The sequence below is a fragment of the Hemitrygon akajei genome, chromosome 14 (genome assembly GCF_048418815.1).
Source record: "Hemitrygon akajei chromosome 14, sHemAka1.3, whole genome shotgun sequence".
Classification (NCBI taxonomy): Eukaryota; Metazoa; Chordata; class Chondrichthyes; order Myliobatiformes; family Dasyatidae; genus Hemitrygon; species Hemitrygon akajei.
Window position 1 is genome coordinate 104,837,592 of NC_133137.1, and position 13,603 is coordinate 104,851,194.

Consider the following 13,603-nt stretch of genomic DNA (forward strand, 5'->3'; position numbering starts at 1 on the left):
CAAACTTTAGTTAAAGGTGCTTTTGATTTCTGGCAGTGGAGGGAAAATGTAATTGAGGTCTAACCTCCTGATTGTGGAGTCACAGCTACTGCAATGTCAGCTTATGAACCGTTGGTGAGTTAAACAGTGCTTTGACTTTAGAATCACTATAAGGGAATAGCCTTCCACATTTGTTGTGTTGGCTCACAAATGAAGAACAATTAAGTTTATTGTCATCTGACTGTACATATATATAACCAAATAAAACAACATTCCTTCAGACCATGATGCAGCCATATCACACATAACCTATAAAATAAGGTATTACCACAAATAAGAATTAAACATGCACGTGAAGTAAAGTGCACAGCACAGGTAAACAGTAAATAGCTCACTGTTCTAGTGGCAAGGTATTCATTAGTCTGACAGCCTGAGGGGAAAAGTTGTTATCCAGTTTGGCAGTCCTACCCCTGATGCTCTTGTACCTCCTTCCTGATGGTAGTTGGTCAAAGGGATTGTGGGATTGGGTGGTAGAGATACTCAAAAATGTTTCGGGCGCTTCATATTCAACGCTTCCAATAAATGTTACAAGTAAGGGGGAAGGAACTCCTGGTAATGGTCTCAGCAGTTTTTATTATCCTCTCTAGGGTCTTGCGAGCTGATGCCTTGCAGCTTCCATACCACACAATGATGCATTCTCTTGATGGTGCTCCTGTAGAAAGTTGTTAGTATGGGGGTGAGAAGCCTTGCATGCCTCAGTCTCCCCTTGTGACAGGGGTCCATGCTGTTTTCCTTGTGCACAAGTAAAAGAAAAAGAATGCTTGAGTTATAAGAGTGCGTGTGTTCTGGGCACAGTTATTGTATTTTGTTTAATTAACGGTGACAGTAGTTACTTTGACATCCTCACTAGGTAAAGGCCTTTCTATGCTCTTCATAACTCTATGCTTCTGCTAGTTCACCCTTCCATCTCCTACATTCTAAGTGTAACGGGGTTTTTTTCTTTTTCTTTGTTACTGTGTATGTAATCAAAATGGCGTCTTTGTTTTGTTACAAGTAGGAATGCTGGCGCCTGTGTTAATAGTAGGAATGCTAGCGTCTTTGTTATGATAAGTGCTGGAAGCTTGTTTGGGACTGTAAACTGATTGTTGGCGGGGGTTTTGGGGAGTCGGCGCGATGGAGTGAGAGAGAGAGGACGGGGTGCTGGAAGCTGGGCGACGGAACGGACCCCGAGCGGGGGTCCCCGGCCCAAGGTTTTCGGTGAGGAGAGGAGACGGAGACAGAGGAGTGTGGAGCGTCTGGTCGACCACCGTGGGGGTCCCAGGAGGCGGGTCGAGGAATTCGGAGGGGATCGAAGGGTGGCCAAAAGACTTCAGTAATTGAGCTCCAACGGTTGTGCACGAAGTGGTTTGGACTTTGATAAGTTTGGCGCCTTTTCTTTTTTTTCTCTTATTCATATATACTGTATCGTTAGTAATCGCTTAGTTATAGTAATCTTTATAAATTGTACTCATTAAATCGCATAAGGTGTACTGTCTGTTTTTGGGCGAGGTGGGGACATCACACAGCATCCACACCAGCTGATTACCCAGTTTGGCGGGGCCGAAGGCTGCTCCCCCTAGACTAGAACGAGTTTGAGCGATGCCTGAGGCGACCCAGGGGTTACATAAGGAATACAGTCCTAATCTGTACAACCTCTCCTTATAACTCCCCACTTCCAGACAACATCCTGGTAAATCTTCTGCACCTTTGTAGGCTAACAATTTATTTCCTGTAATAGGGTGAACAACATTGTGCACAATGCTCTAAGTGGGGCACAGCTTCCTAATATTTACACTCAGTGCCCTGACTTAAGAATGTGGGTGTACCAAATGATGCCTTCTTCACCCTATCTACCTGTGGCACCACTTATAATGAACTATACACTTACACTGCTCGGTCCCTTTGTCCCATAATGCTCCTGAGGACCCTACCATTCACTGTGCAAGTCCTCCCTTGGTTTGATCTCCCAAAATGCAATTCCTCACATTTATCTAGATGGAAAGTAATTTGCTAATCCTCAGCCTATATTCTTACCTAATCAGGATTCCCCTGTAATTTATTTATAAGCTTCTACACTGTGCATAACACCTATATTAGTATCATCCACAAACTTAGTAACTGTGTCTTGTACATTCACATCAAAGGTTCGAAGATGTCTCCCTGAACAGTCCAGTCCACTGATTCAAAGCAGTCCTGTAGGTACTCCTGTGCTTTCCTTGTCCATATCTTCTTGCTCCTCATTACTGGTGCTGCAGTCTTCAGTCTCTGCCTATACTCAGGGAGTAGAAGTACAGCCAGGTGATCAGACTTCTTGAAGTGAGGGCGTAGAATAGCATGGTAGGCATTCTTGATGGTGGTGTAACAATGGTCCAGTGTGTTGTTTCGTCTGGTATTGTAAGTGATCTGTTGATGGTAGTTGCTTAGTGATTTTTTTTTTCCAGACTGGCCTGGTTAAAATCTCCCAAAACAATGGTGAAGGCGTTAGGGTGCGCTGTTTCATGCATGTTGATCCATTGCATAGATCATCTAAAGCCTGCTTGACATTGGCCTGAGGTGGAATGTAAACTGCTACCAAAATGATTCCAGAGAACTCCAGTGGTAGGTAAAAAGGAAGGCACTTAACTGCTAGATATTCCAGGTCTGGCAAGCAGATTTGGGACAGCACTGATATATTTGTGCACCAAATATAATCATGAGGTATTCTCCTCCACTTTTGCTCTTGAGAGATTCTATAGATCTCTCCTGCCGGGATACAGTAAACCCGTCGATCTGAATCATTGCATCCTATATGGAAGGGTTTAATGAAGGACACACGCGGTCCTAATGTCCCTTTGGTTTAGCACCCTGGCTCTGAGATCATCAATTTTATTCACCAGAGACTGAACGTTCACCAATTCCTGCTCCTATTTCTTGCATTTCTTATGTAAAATAGTCAGGGAGGAAGGTTTGATTAGAAAGTTGACTAAAGGAGCAACTTTGTTTTATTTTGTCTATGATGGTTGAGTGAGGAAACAAATTTAGTGCATCTGCACGTTCAGGTACCTTGCTGTTCAGCGTGGGTGATCATGTCTCTCCATCCATCATGGTCCCTGACCCTCCGAATTGTAGTTGTTGCCTCCCCGTTTCTAACAATGATGTTAATCCATCTATCATTCTCATTCCCTATCTGCCTCTGCTTCTTTTTCCTTCCAGCTTTCCAGTTGTAACTAAATGTTCCAATGTGTCTCTTCGCAATAGGTGTCCAAAGAATTTTGATTGCTGGTTTCTGATTTTTTTTAAAGTTCTATACGTTTTGTTTTCGTTCCCTGTAGAACTTCTTCGGTGGTTATCCTGTCCGTATATGATATTCATAGCATTCTTCTGAGGAACCACATCTCTGCTACATTCCATTGCATTTGTGGTGGTCCATGACTTGCAGCCATACATCAATATAGGAAGAATGTAGCAGCTGAGCGTTCTAAGGTGGATGTCAATTGCTATTTTCTTGTTCGTTAGGATGGTTCTCATTTCTGTTAGCCCAGGGGATAACAGGTGAAACCAGATTGATTACGTGCTTATAAGGAGAAGGTATAGAAATGCTTTGAAATCATGCAAAACATATCCAGGTGGAGACTGCTACAGTAATCATGTACCAATAATCAGTGTGATGTACCTGAGACTCAGAAAGATTAGAAGACCAAAAGTAGAGTCAAAGCTGAATTTGGGACATTTGAGAAAAAACAGTGACATCAAAAATGAATTCCAAATAATAGTGAAGAACAAATTTGAGGCTCTACAAAACATCACTACTATAGAACAGCAATGGGAAAACCTCAGAGACAGCATAACACAAGCAGCACAAGAGGTGATTCCGAAACAGCAGAAAAAAGCTAAAAAGAAATGGATGACAGAAGAAATTCTGAATTTTATGGAACAAAGAAGAAAATGTAAGGAAAACGAAGAAGCCTATGTATCCTTGCATGCACAGATAACAACCAAGTGCAAGGAAGCAAAAGAAAAGTGGCTTAAGGACAAATGTGAGTTAATAGAACAATTGCAGAAGACCAACAATAGCAAACGTATGCACGACGAGATCAAAGATGTCACAAATCGGAAGAAAAGCGGGGCAACAACAGGATGTATAGAAGCAAAAGACAGATCTACTATTATGGAAAAAGGAAAAATAGTGAAAAGATGGTCAGAATACATCAAAGACCTATATGATGCCAAAGACCGAGAGGACAACTTTGATATTGGCAACAACAACGAGGGCCCAGCAATACTGAAAGAAGAAGTGGAACATTCTATGAAGAAATTGCGAAAGGTGAAATAATCAGGACCAGATAACATTCCGGTTGAACTGTATGAAGCGCTAGAAGATTTTGATGTAGAGAAATTAACAATCTTATTGAATAGAATACACAACAGTGGCAAAGTACCAGAAGATCTTTTAAAGGCAGTATTCATTGCACCGTCAAAGAAACCAGGTGCAACAGAGTGTGGACAACACAGAACAATTAGTTTAATGAGCCACCTCACAAAAATTCTACTTGGAATCATCATGCTCAGAATAAGAAACAAAATTAAACCAGAGGTCAGTGAAGAACAGCACAGCTTTGTCAAATGCAAGGGAACATCAAACGCAACTTATATTCTCAGGAATATTATCAAAAGGTCAATAGAAGTACAACAAGACCTATACTTCTTTTTCATTGACTACACAAAAGCCTTTGACACAGTGAAACACCAGGTCATCATGAAAATGCTTAAAGATATTAATATCGATGGAAAAGATCTAAGAATAATCAGGAATCTCTACTGGAAACAAAGTGCAGCCACACGGATAGACAACGAGATTGGTGAATATCAGCCAATAAAGTGAGGAGTCAGACAGGGTTGTGTTCTATCACCAGACCTGCTCTCCCTGTATAGTGAAAACATCATGAGAAACATACAAGGACTACCTGGAATAAGTATAGGAGGATACAATATCAACAACCTCTGCTATGCGAATGATACAGTACTGACAGCAAACAGTGAAGTAAATTTACAGAAACTAGTATCTACCATCAACACAGAGAGCAAAAGACTTGGCCCAACCTTAAACAAAAAGAAAACTGAAGTAATGGTAATATCAAAGAAACCTGATATCCCAAACTGTAGGATTGTATTGGGAAATGAAATCCTGAAACAAGTTCACTGCATCTGCAACTTGAGTTAATTGGGGTTTGTGCACATATTTTATGAAAGCTAATGGTTTGTGTCTTAACATCATGCAAGAAGTTTCTAAATGTGAATTTTTTTAAAAAAGTGTAACATTATCCAGCCAAACCTGTCAAATGACAAATGATAGATTTTGTCCTACTTAATAAATTGCATACAACACTGAACTATATTCATTGGAACCAGTTGGATCTTCATCTGTTATATCATCCATAACTGAATTTTGGTTTTCTCCCAAATAGTTGTCACAAATGACAAGCTTTGAAAATTTCCATCATTCAAACATACCAGAGAAAGATAATGTTCATATCAGAGAAAGATAATGTTCATAACAGCAATATTTTAAATGTTCAGTGCTAAAATAACAGTTACTTTTATGTATCAAGTATATATTTTAGCTTGTGAATGTACTCTATTCAACCCTGGCTTCTAATATGATGTTTGAACTTCATGATCTTCCATATAGTCACAAGATAAGTTTTTATTAACATAACATCTAACTACTTTGTAGATCAGTTCGCAGCTGATAAATTACTTTTGTAGTTTTACCGAATAGTGTTGTTAATTGTTGTGATAGTGTTAGAGTTAAATGTTTTCCTGTCCAAATGAATTTGCTTTTAATGTCTCAACAGAAGTCAGCATTCTGAACACTGTCGCAGTCAGTGAAGCAGTCAGTTATATGGTTAGGTTCTGTAATGAAGCATGAATACACAACGTTCTGAATCGTGGACCAAAAACTGAGCACTAATGATACAAAGAATGTTAAATTTTCTGGTTTTAACAAAAGGCCTGTGAATGGAAATGAATAATGATGCTGAGTAGAGAGAGGTTATTAGCTTGAGTTAAGTACAATGGTATCAAGTTAAGAAGACTCTGCTCTACTTACTCCAATGTCAATTGCATTGGAGAAAGTTGGGTCTTAAAAAAATTTTGCTTAGTATATAGCTACAGTATAATTCACTGGACGGCATACATAGAAATAATGCACGTTGGTGAATTTAGATTATTATATGTAATGAATTTTGGTGAAAAAAGGAACATTTATGTCTGCTTTCAACAAACTGCTAAAGTGGCCAGGTTAAAACAGCTAAACTTTGCATAAAGGATATTTGAACTTTCAAGAAATTGATCACGATTTATCAGTTTTTACTTTCAAATAGAAAGGCTGATAATTGAGTTCTTCTTAAGAGAAAGTATGTTTTAAAGAAACTGAATAGCTGAACTAGTGAAAACTATAAGGATGCAATTGTAAAAAAAATAGAATATTTTGGCATAATAGTACAGAATACTTGCATTCCATGGAATAATGAATAAATTAAATTTCTTACCCATTTCAATATAAACACCAGTATTTACTGGAAATCCGGCTTCTTTGCATAGTGAGTACCTCTGTGTCTTGCAGATCCCTGACAACGAATAGAAATAGTGGATGAACATGCAGAAGTGCGAAATAGAATGGTAGAGAAAAATACACTAGAATTACAGAATCAAGTTCATTATCTCTAACATATGTCATGAAATTTCTTGTTCTGCAGCAACGGTACAGTACATAAAAATTACTAGTAAATTACAAAAAAAACTCTACAAAAGTGATGAGTTGCACCTGAACCTGAGGGGGACCAATGTTCTCACGGGCAGGTTTGTTAGACCTGTTGGGGAGGGTTTAAACTAATTTGGCAGGGGGGTAGGAACCAGAGTGAAGGGACTCAGGATAGGATAGATGGTAAAAAAGCAAAGGTAGCATGCAGTCAGACTATCAGGAAAGGCAGACAGATGACAGGACAAAATTGCAACCAGCAGGGTGCATATCAATGCATTTAGGATGCAGAATCAAAAAGGGTAGCAAATACAGCACTCAAAGTGTTAAATTTCATTGCACAGAATATAAGATATAAAGTGGATAATCTTGTTGCATTACGAGTGGTGATTGGTAAGTTCGTGGCCTAAGGTAGAAGGAGTCAATTTTAGAAAACCTAGCACATTTATTTTTCACCCTCCCCTAGTGTTGCCACCATGTTCTTGTGGACCTCCTTGGGTGATAAGCCCTTGAGACCGAGGTAACGGATGACTGCACGAAGGTCGATGCCCATTTTCTCAGACAGTACTTACTTGCAAATTTCAATTATCTGAAACAGAAATACCACAAAAGTTATTAACTTCAAACTTTCTGCATAATCACTCCAAGAGTTGAACTGCATGTGCATGTAACGAGAGCTGTATAACTCATCTTCTACCTTAGGCCACAAACTTATCAGTCACCCTGCTGTGAACCACTTTCTGGAGGTCCAAGACGCCGACTTCTACAAAGAAGAGATCTGCTCCACGACAACTGGACTAAGTGTGTAAATGTAGGAGGGGACTATGTTGAAAAATAAATGTGCTAAGTTTTCTAAAATTGACTCCTATCTTAGGCCACAAGCTTATCAATCACCGCTTGTATTACAGATTGTCAGGTATGACGTGGCCATTGCTGAATCATGGCTGAAGGATGGTTGAAGTTGTAAAGCTGAATGTCCAAGGTTACACATTGTATCGGGGGGGATAGGAAAGTAAGCAGCGGGGGTGGCATGGCTCTGCTGGTAAAGAATGGCATCAAATTAGTAGAAAAGTGTGACAAAAGTGTTGAATCCTTGTGGGTTGAATTACGAAAATGCAAGGGAAAAAGGACCCTGATGGCAGTTCTATACAGGCCTCCTAACAGTAGCTGAGATGTGGGCCTCAGATTACAAAGGGAAATAGAAAAGGCATGTCAAGGGCAACGTTGTGATAATCATGGGAGATTTTAACATGCAGGTCTTTTGGGAAAATCAGGTTGGTAATGGATCTTGAGAATGAGTTTGTTAAATGCCTACGAAATGGCTTTTTAGAGCAGTTTGTTGTTGAGTGTACTAGGAAATTAGCTACACTAGATTGGGTGTTGTATAATGAACCGGAAGTCAGGTCTGACATCGCAGTATTTTAGTGGAATACAGGAAAGTACAGTGGTACGAGAGAGAAGTGGGTCAAAGTAAATTGGAAGGAGCTGCTGGCAGGGATGTCAGCAGAGCAGCAACAGCGTGCGTTTCTGGGAAAAATGAGGAAGGTGCAGGACATAAGTATTCCAAAAATGAAGAAATACTCAAATGGTAAAATAATACAAGTGTGGTTAACAAGAGAAGTTAAAGTTATTGTAAAAACAAAAAAGAGGGCATACATCAAAGCAAAGATTAGTGGGAAGATAGAGGATTGGAAAACTTACAGAGAGCGGTTAAAAGAAGGTAAAAGGCAGCAGAAAGGAAACTATAAACCAGTTAGCCTGATCTCAGTGTTTGGGAAAATGTTGGAGTCGATTGTTCAGGATGAGGTGATGGAGTACTTGGTGACACAGGACAAGATAAGACGAAGTCAGACCTCAAGCTGATCAAAATCCACGATCAATTTTGATAAAATGCTTAAGATACCAAGACAAAGAAAAGATCCTGAAGGCGGCTGCCCAAAGTGCCAAAAATAGAAACGGGCCAGCATGGTTTACTTCAGTGAAAATTCTGCCTGACGAATCTGTTGGATTTCTTTGAGGAGGTTACACGTAGGATAAATAAAGGGGATGCGGTGGACATTGTATATTTGGACTTTCAGAAGGCCTTTGACAAGGTGTCTCACATGAGGTTGCTTTCTAAGTTAAGAATCTACGGAATTACTGGAAAGTTACTGGCATGGTTGGAGCATTGGCTGACTGGTACGAAGCAGGGAGTGGGAATAAAATGATCCTTTTTGTTGGTTGGCTATCAGTGACTAATGGTGTTCTGCAGGGGTTGGTGTTGGGACCACTTCTTTTTATGCTGTACATCAGTGATTTAGATGATGGAATAGGTAGCTTTGTTGCCAAGTTTGCAGATAATATGAAGATTGGTGGAGGGGCAGGTAGTGATGAGGAAACAGGTAGGCTGCAGGACTTAGACAGTTTAAAAGAATGGACAAGAAAGTGGAAACTACCCTAAAGGTTAAATTGCAGTCAGTGGTGAGGAAGACAAATGCAATGTTAGCATTCATTTCAAGAGGTCTAGAATACAGTAGCAGGGATGTAATAGTGAGGCTGTATAAGGCACTGGTGAGACCTCACCTTGAGTATTGTGAACAGTTTTAGACTCCTAGAAAGTAAGTGCTGGCATTGGAGAGGGTTCAGAGGAGGTTCACAAGGATGATTCTGGGAATGATAGTGTTGTCATTTGAGGCATGTTTGATAGCTCTGGGTCTGTACTCGCTGGAGTTTAGAAGGATGGGAGGGTGGGGAATCTCATTGAATCCTTTCAAATGCTAAAAGGCCTAGACAGAGTAGATCTGGAAAGGATGTTTCCCATGGTGGGGGTGTCTAGGACAAGATGGCACAGCCTCAGGATAGAGGGTGTCCATTTAAGGCAGCGATTTGGAGAAATTTCTTTTGCCAAAGGGTGGTGAATTTGCGGAATGTACTACAACAGGTAGCTATGGAGGCCAGATCATTGGGTGTATTTAAGGCAGAAATCGATAGGTTCTTGATTGGACACGGCATCAAAGGTTATGGGGAGAAGGCGGAGGAGTGCTGGCATCAAAGGTTATGGGGAGAAGGCGGAGGAGTGCTGGCATCAAAAGTTATGGGGAGAAGGCGGAGGAGTGCTGGCATCAAAGGTTATGGGGAGAAGGCCAAAGAGTGCGCCTGAGTAGGGGGGGAAGAATCAGCTGTGATTGAATGGCAGAGCAGACTCGATGGGCCAAATGGCCTAATTCTAATTCTGCTCCTTTGGCTTATGGTCTAAAATAAATAAACAATATAAAAGACAAATAATAAGGTAGTTTTCATCAGTCATTCAGAAATCTGATGGTAAAGGGCAAAAAGCAGTTTTTAAAGCATTGAGTGTGGGTTTTTGGGCTCCTTTATCTTACTTGAAGAAGGCATGTCCCGAATGGTGAAGGCCCTTAATGGTGGGTAGTGCCTTCTTGAGGCACTGCCTCCTGTAGATGTCCTTGATGGCAGAGGAGTTGTGCCTCCAGTGGAACTGGCTGTCTAAAAATCTCTGAACTCCCTTGAAATCCTGTGCATTGGAGGCTCCAAACCAGGTTGTGATGCAACAAGTCTGAATGCTCTGTATTAATATGCAGGAGTCTGTTGTTATACCAAATCTCAAGCTTGTTATATAGTAGAGTTGCTGACATACTTTCTTTGTCATCGCATCACTGTTTTGTGCCCAAGGTAGATCCTCTAGAAGTTGACAGCCAGGAATTGAAATACTTATCCTTTCTACCTTTGACTCCTCAATGATGACGGGCATGCGTTCTCCTCATTTCCCCCCCGAAGTCCATAATCAGCTTCTTGATCTTGCTGATGTTGCATGTAATGTCATAGTTGCAACACCACCGTTCAACCAATTGATCTATCTCATTCCTGTACACCTAGTTGCCAGAGAAAGCAAGATTAGATGGAATCTAGTTAATTAATGGGCAATATAATAGAGTTGGAAAGGATCTTGACTATTCTGATTGTGAAAAAATGCTTTTACTTTGCAATATAAATAATTTACAGTCGTGACATCAGAACTGTACATAAAGCTTCCGTTTTCAATAAAGAACCTGATGAGAAAGAGTATTTCTTTGGAATCACAGCCTGTTAAACAGTGCTTAAAAGGTAAATATTGCATCAGAAATGTCAGTGTATAGATTGCAACTCAGCCATTGAGCTGATAAAGTTGTAACTGAGCATATATAAGTGAACCCAAAGCCACATCCTTTTACATGGAAATCATTCATTGCTGCTCTACAGAATTCATTAAAACAGAGAGACTCCTTTTCATATTAATGCTAACAATGCAGATTTTTGCTGTCAAAAGAAGTTAAAAATAGTTCCAGTTCAGAGATTGTAAAGTTTTCAGTCGTGTTATCACAGTGCCTTATTCAGATCTGTGACGTTGGCATGCTGTCGCTAATCAATGGGTCTCAGTAAATTTGGAGAAGCTATTATTTGCTTGAGAGCTGGGACAGAGCTAATGGTCTTTGTTTGAACAATGTGTATTGCATCTCTTCTTGCAACATAATTTATGCAATCAGCTATTCCTAGTTCAATTATTTTGACTCCATGCTTCCCATTCTAAATGTCAACATGCCAGCTAAAATCACATTGCATTTAATGGAATGTTCTGTCCTTATTAATATAAATAAAATTGTTCTGGTATATACTGTCCAGCAGCATCTAAATGTTTTTCTTCAAATTACTGTTATTTAAACTCCTTGCTATGTAGCTTTTTCCTTTTGCTGGTAGTAAGGAGAGGATATGTAGACTATTCAAGGTAGTTATTTAAAATAAAGGTACTTAAATTTGAAGTGATGCCTGCTCATTATAATGTTTGGACAAATTAAATATTATGTTTGATTCCTCTTAAAGTTCTCTCTTTCCAAATCTGAATTTCCTTTCGAAGTGTCTGGCACAGAGTGCTAGCAGGTTTTCACTCTTATTCATCACTCATGTCTTCCTGAATATATCAGAGGGCTTAGGCTATACAAGTTATTATACTTGTTATCCCAAACATTAGAACCTGGTACACTTCACCTCCCTCTCTTTCCTGCTCACCGTACCCCTCATCTTCTCTCTGTAAACCAGGACATGACCTGAACTGAGGTCCACTAAAACTGCACAGACCAAGTATTGAAATTTGATCCTGCAGCCACTGTATGTCAATTTCAGAGGGAATGAATATACAAGTCAGTGAAAAGAGTGTAGATTAAAGCAGTAGATCAGAACTTGGTGCTTTGTTTTCGGTGGTGTTCAAGTTCTCGAGTTTTGTTGGAACTACATTCATCCAGACAAAAACAGAGTATTCTGTCAGGTTCCCGACTTGTACCTTGCAGGTGGTGGAAAGGCATTATGGTGTTGGAATCACTTGGAACAAAACTGAAATTGAAGTATTCATATGGCTGATCCACTGAATTTCTAGTCATGAGTGATCCCACCTTCCAACCCATGGGATATTGTTGGTGGGGCACTTGGTAATGGCATTGTCACTGATAGGTGGTTGGAGATGTCACTGCAAATCACTTGTGTGCCATGAATGATGCTTACTAGGTAAATACAAAAAAGCAAATTTCTAATCAAATTTTGTCAATTTTAATTTTGTTCCATTTCAACCCTTTAGTCAGGGCAAATTTATAATGGAATATGATTGCTGATCTGTAGTTCTGCCAGAAAACTATGTTGCCTTGGAAGGAAAATTAAAGCATATTGAAGTCAAAACTGGTGTCTTCAACTGGCCAAAAATAGCCTTCATGCTGAAGTGTCTATGATTGGATACCATGTTATTCTTGAAGGGAGTTTAACCAATTGAAGGCTGCTGCAAGTTTTTTCTTTCCTGCATAAAGAGGGGATTTGGAGATTGAGTACAGAATATGAACATTGTTGACACACTTCAATGTCTGGGAATAATGACCATGCATATTTCTATTCTGAAGATAGGAACATTTTTCATTTCAAGTCCACAACTTTTGTACAAGGTTGAAAATTTATAATATACATTCATTCTCCCTTACTACTTTGCAGAGTAAAACAAATTCCCACTGAATTTAATTGGTTGGAATCAATTGAAAGTTTGTGATACTATTTGTGTTAATTGATTTTGAAATGGCAGATTGATTTTTTTCTCTAAAAACACTTTTTTAGAGGGAATCTGTGGAAATTTTTAATGTTGCCGCCTGCACAAAAACAGGAGAGGAAGTGTTGTGTTATGATGAAATAATCATGTGTAAGCAATGGATAGAATGAATGGTCCTATTTTAAAAATAGGCATCTAATGGTAACAAATGACTGTTAGATGCAGAGTGAAACTTCCTTAACCTTTTCCCAAACATTATGACAAAAGTTTCACCAATCCAACAGTTATTCTGATTTCAAAGCGGCTTCTTTCTTACACAATTGAAGCAGGTTTGTGTTGTAGAGTTATGAACGGGATTGTGACATTCTCAACTTATTTGATTTTGGCTAAAGCGGAAAGATATTGGACTACATTTGAACTGATGCAATGGAGTAAAGGTTAATGCCTTTGGTGTTGCATTTCCCTAAATCCTGTTGTTTTCTGATGCATCTCTGAGTGCCTTTATGTAAAGGGTTAAAAGCAAACTTACAGCATGGTTCATCCCAGCACTGAATTTTTATTGCTAGTGTGTGTTATTGAAAGTTCTTAAATTGCCTCAATAAAATCTGAACAGCAAAAATACTTGATAGGGATCAGACATGAAGTTTGAAATTGGTTTCACTTTAACAAAATTTTTATACAGCTGTATTGGAATTGCTGATTTATAATTTCTGGAGCTTTCTCCTGTATTTGAGTCTATTTTAAAGCCCTAACTATCTGAGTAATGCATTTGCCATTTCATTGAACTCTTC

General features: G+C 39.4%; 1 protein-coding gene across 1 annotated transcript in view; it reads left to right on the plus strand.

Moving 5' to 3' along the window:
- snd1 (staphylococcal nuclease and tudor domain containing 1) overlaps positions 1-13,603 on the plus strand; it is a 1,008,210-nt gene that overhangs the window by 618,129 nt on the left and 376,478 nt on the right. The gene's annotated exons all lie outside the window — the stretch shown is intronic.